This window comes from Coptis chinensis, chromosome 7, assembly GCF_015680905.1.
Source record: "Coptis chinensis isolate HL-2020 chromosome 7, ASM1568090v1, whole genome shotgun sequence".
In the NCBI taxonomy this organism is placed as follows: Eukaryota; Viridiplantae; Streptophyta; class Magnoliopsida; order Ranunculales; family Ranunculaceae; genus Coptis; species Coptis chinensis.
In genome coordinates, this window is record NC_141462.1 from 94398086 (window position 1) to 94404136 (window position 6051).

Here is a 6051-nt window from a genome sequence, read left to right on the forward strand (position 1 = left end):
GCCAATATCAAAATGGCGCCACTACTGTTCTAAAGCCATAGGACTTGTGCTACAGATTGGAAGTTGCATCAAGGGGGAACCCCCACTCTCTTCCTTTCTTCCTTTTAGTTTCGTTCTTAAGTTTTTTGTTAAATTTCGTTTTTTTGTCTCGCAATAGACCTGTTCGCTCACGGATTTTTCGTTGCACTTCCAGATACCAAAAGTTAGGACTGGGAAAGTATACCGCAGGCAATTATAAGACTTCTGTGAAAAGTTGAACTAATTGTGGCATATTTGACTCGCGTGTGCGTGGAAAGACTCGCGTCCGCAGGTGTTGCCCGCATCCACGGGTGTATTTCCTTGTTTGCTTCTCCTGTTCAACCTCCAGCATCCACTGATACACCCTGATCCATATCCAGGCCTAACTCTCTGAACCAGTACCTAAAAATTTCGAATATCTATTGGGATTAATCACGTCGACGATTGAAACGTCTCTTTCACTCTTTGGCGGTTTAGCGGGAAGCTACAGGTTCCAACGTTTTACTGTTTAATTTTTTTATTTATTATTGCATGAATGTCATGTACGTAGTTATTATAAATTAGTTTATGGATTATTATTTACGTCTTGGGCTAAAAATATGCATGAATCGTATTAATACGCCCGTAAATATTTATATGCGATTAAGTGGGTATGAATTGCATATTAATGTATATGTACATACCAATGGTACTGTTTTGCATGGTTATCTATATTTATATGTATAAGTGCCTATTATTGCATGTTTAGTTTTTCTCTACGTATACGTACACGGTATTGTCTAATAAATCGATTTTGTCAAGAAAGAGGAGAACATTCCAACGAGGGTTAAAATCTGAGTTGGGTAAGTTGTTTCTAAACCCTACGGGTAAAGCTGCTCTCTATATGACACTCGCAATCTCAATGAGTATTGTCGAAATCGAATTATTATGCAATACAAGAGTCGTATTTTAGTTTATGTATAATACTTTGCATGTTTAGTTTTGTCGTATTTATCTGCATATGTATATTGTATTCGCATGCTAGTGTATTTAGATACGTATGAGTGATTCAAATTTGCCTGTTACTATTGATATACGTTTACGTAATATCGATTTACAAATTAGTGTACATATACGTATTACTGATGTATATTTGCCTGTACGTATGGAAATATTTATCGATGACACAAGCTTGCCTATTCGTATAGCTATACGTATGAGTAGAGTATTTTCACATGCTACCGTACATAGTATTGTATGAGTAGATCATATTTGCATGTTTGTATTTTAACTCTTGCATAAATCTTTTAAAAAAAATAAATAAATAAATAAAAAAGTTAAAAATAAATAAAAAAAATAAAAAAGTTAAAAATAAAAATAAAAAATAAAAAAATTAATAATTAATAATTAAAAACAAATTAAATTAAAATTAATACCGCCTTTGCATAAATTTTAATTCCATAAATCTTAATCATATTCCAATGGTGTCTAGGAAACTTGAAAGATTGAGGTTACTTAATTAGAACCGTGCTTGTACGGAAAGCCTCCCTCATATCTCTCTTGTGACCTGGCTGTTGGTTTATGCACACGTATTCCTAGCTTCACTGCTACATTAGCAGCAGCTTAGGCATATGTTTTTCAACTCTAATGCTTAAGATAATAATAAAATTCGAGTCCTACTAAATTCCTTCTGTAAGTTAGATCTAATTTTAGGCTTGCATAAGATTAAGGTCTGGTTCCACTAAAGAAATTGAACATACCTATCGTCGAAAAAAATACGATACGCAATTGCGTAAGTTTTCACCTACAAATTGTTCTTCTTTTGCTAATTACCTTCATCACGATCCTTCGTCGCCATCAACTTCTGTCATTATGGCCGACGATCCTCCACCAGCAGAGAAGCCCCTCTCGAACTTCTATACTGCATTACAGGGAAGGACCTTCTTCCCCGCGATCAAACTTGAGGACATTGTCGGTGATTTTCAGATCCCACCAAACGTTTTCAGTTTGTTACCTATATATCATGGTTTGGAGCACGAAAAACCTTATAATCATCTTCGGAGGCTTCAACAAGTGGCAACAACATTTCACCATCCAGCAGTCTCTAAGGAACAACTCTTGCTTCGACCGTTTCCATTCACTTTAAGCGGAAAAAGCGTCAATTTGGCTAGCGGGACAACACCACGATCCATAGATACATGGAATAAACTAGTTCAATCTTTCATGCTTCAGTTTTACACTTTCGAGAAAAAACAACCGAAATGCTTCGTAAAAATTCAATTCTTTTCGTCAAAATCCTCATGAATCCTTTTACGTAAGCATGGAGTCGTTTTTATCGATCTTCGTTAGAATGTCCTCATCACCAATTGGACAAAGCTGTCCTTGTTCGTTCATTCTTTAATGGTCTTTCTGATCATCAAAAAGAAACTCTTGATATAATGAACGACGGTTGCTTCATGGACAAAGGAGCTACTGAAGCTTATACTTTTCTTGAAAAACAAGCGAAAAAAGGTACACACTGGGGTAACACTGAGTCGTCTAGGTCATCAAAGGACAATGTTACAAAGGCCACATCTATTTTTGAGGTAAAACCCGATCCCGAAATAAAAAATTTGATAGAATCCCTAACTAAAAAAGTAGATGCCCTTGCAGTTCAAGTAAACGATCAACTACCAAAACCATTCATGAACGTTGACATCGGCCCATGTGTCCCTTGTCTTAGTTCTGACCATCCTGATGCATATTGTCCCTTGTTATATGCTTCCCCTACTCAACAATCGGAGGAGGCATGTGAATTCAACATTCCCAATGCACCGTGGAGACAACATCTGAATTTCGCTTTGGCCAAAATAACCAACAAATGGGGCTCCTCCGTGGTTTCGCTTAATCCACTGCTCGACCTACCAACAATTTTATTCCATACCGCCAAGGAAATAATCAACAATACCAACAAGGTCAATTTCAAAATAATTCCAATGCTAACTATCAAACCAATCGCAGCCTTGTTCCAAATTTAATCCAGATCCCAACTATAATCAACAACTTCTCAAAGAATAATCGTGGAACTACTACCGCTGCACAACCTCAAGAAACCCGTTTCGGATAGGTCAAACAAGACTTTCTTAGCCTACATGAACCAACAGTCTCAAATTTTAACCTCTATCCAACAATCACTTCAACAATTGGCGCAAGAAAAGAGTCAAAAAGGCGTGTTTCCTGGACAAGCAGTTCCAAACCCTAAACCAGCAAACACAACCTTTGAACTTACTAATGCACCTGGTACAAGCACCTCCAATCAAGGTGAGGTGCATGCAATCACTACTCTACGATCTGGAAAAATGGTAGACAATCAAATACGTATGCCAGATGATCAACCAAAGGAACTGGAAGGTTCAATGAACCTATTTCTAATAATGAACCTATGGACGATTCACCAGATCAAATAAAGTCAACATCTCAGAATTTAGGAAATAAGCAAGAAGACCCCTTTTCCAAATTCCGTCCCAAGGCACCGTTTCCTGCACGCTTGGCAAAGAATAAACCTGATGAGAATTTTGCGGAAATTCGAGAGACTTTTAAAAATTTGACGATCAACTTGCCTTTTCTCGATGCCTTAAAACTATTACCAAAACATGCAAAATTTCTGAAGGATATGTGCACCACAAAAAGGAGAACTAATGTTCCTCAACAAGTGTTCCTCACCGAATAGTTTCCATCCATTACAGAACACAATGGTATAGTCAAATACAAAGACCCTGGTAGACCAACGGTTCCATGCACCTTAGGTGACAAATATACGGCTACTGCACTACTAGACCTAGGAGCTAGTGTGAACTTACTTCCATATTACTTATTTAAACAGCTAGGTCTTCATGAGCTCAAACCTACCACCATGACTCTACAGTTAGCCGATCGTTCCATAAAGTATCCAAAAGGAATTGTGGAAAACGTCCTCGTAAAAGTCCAAGACTTCTTCTATCCCGTAGACTTTGTTATTTTGGATACGAAGTTGCATGTGATTCCATTCCTATCATCTTAGGACGTCCGTTCCTAGCAACCGCTAATGCTTTTATTAACCGTAGGGATGGTTCAATGACCATGTCCTTCGAAATCTATCGGTAGAGGTAAATGTGTTCAAATTGATGAAACAAATTCCGAGCGAGACACATTGATGGTGAGGTGAAACAGGGTTGACAAACATTCCAAAGAGTATTTACCAAACTCGTTTCCAGAAGATGAAGTGTACCAATTTCTTTCCTTTAGCGAATCGAAGTTTGAGGACGATGATTATACACAAGAAGTAAATGAGTTATTATAGTCAATACTATTATTTGACCCTATGACTGTAATGTCCAATAACTTGGATGAACATCAATCTGTTTACTGCATGGATGATAACTTTCCTCAAGAATCTTTAATACCTACTCCGCCCACCCCTGATTTAAAACCTCTTCCTTCGGAATTAAAATACGTACAGCTTGATCCAAATGGTCGTCACCCAGTTTTAATTTCTTCACAATTAACTGACGATCAGGAAGCTCGTTTAATTAATGTCATTCAACAACATCGTTCTGCTATTGGATGGTCTCTCGCTAACATTAAAGGCATTGCACCTGCTGTGTGCACCCATCGCATACACCTTGAAGAAAATGCTGAGACGTCGCGTGAACCGCAGCGTCGACTAAACCCTACCATGAAAGATGTGGTACGAGTTGAAGTTTTAAAATTACTCGATGCGGGTATTATTTACCCTATCTCTGATAGTGTTTGGGTGACTCCAATACACGTTGTTCCCAAGAAATCTGGCATTACAGTTGTGAAAAATGATAAAGATAAATGCATTTCCGCTCGTATTCCAGTGAAATGGTGAATATGCATTGACTATCTCAAACTTAATGTCGTCACTCGTAAGGATCACTTTCCACTCCCATTCATCAATTAGATGCTCGAACGTTTAGCTGGTCATGCATATTACTATTTTCTTGATGGTTATTCAGGTTATTTTCAAATAGTCATAGACCCTGCTGATCTAGACAAGACCACGTTCACCTGTCCATTTGGTACATTTGCATATAAACGAATGCCTTTCGGCCTTTGCAATGCACCTGGTACTTTCCAACGCTGCATGCTTCACATTTTCAGTGATATGGTTGAACGTTTTATGGAAGTGTTCATGGACGACTTCTCCATATATGGAGATTCTTTCGATAGTTGTCTATCAAATCTTGAAAAAGTCTTTACACGTTGTGAAGAGAAAAACCTTGTTCTTAATTGGGAAAAATGTCATTTCATGGTTACAAAAGGAATAGTTTTAGGACATATCGTTTCAAAGGACGGAATTGAAGTCGACAAAGCTAAGATAGAAAAAATTGCTTCACTTCCTATACCAAAATCAGTTCGAGACATTCACACGCATTTTTAGGACACGCAGGTTTCTATAGGAGATTTATTCAAGATTTCTCAAAGGTTGCTCGACCTTTAACCAATCTCCTGCTTAAAGATGCAGTTTTTTATTTCAGTTTCAATTGTAAACAAGCCTTTGAAATTTTAAAAACCGCATTAACTACCGCTCCCGTAATTCAACCACCTGATTGGTCTAAACCTTTTGAATTAATGTGTGATGCGAGCGACTATGCTATTAGAGCTGTACTAGGGCAACGCCGAGAAGATAAGCCAGTTGTCATTTACTATGCGAGTAAAACCCTTAATGAAGCTCAACGTAACTATATCACCACTGAGAAAGAGTTTCTCGCCGTTGTATATGCTTTGGATAAATTTCGTACTTACCTAGTGGGTTCTCCAACTATTGTCTACACTGACCATGCGGCACTTCGTTATCTATTAGCGAAAAAAGATGCAAAACAAAGGTTGATCCGATGGATTCTCCTTTTGCAAGAGTTTACTCTAGAAATTAGAGATAAAAAAGGTTGCGAAAATGTGGTTGCGGACCATTTATCACGACTTGTCAGTGATGTTGATACTGATACAGAACCTATCTGTGATTCTTTTCCAGATGAACACTTGTACTCAATTTTTCCGTCTTCTTGGTACGCT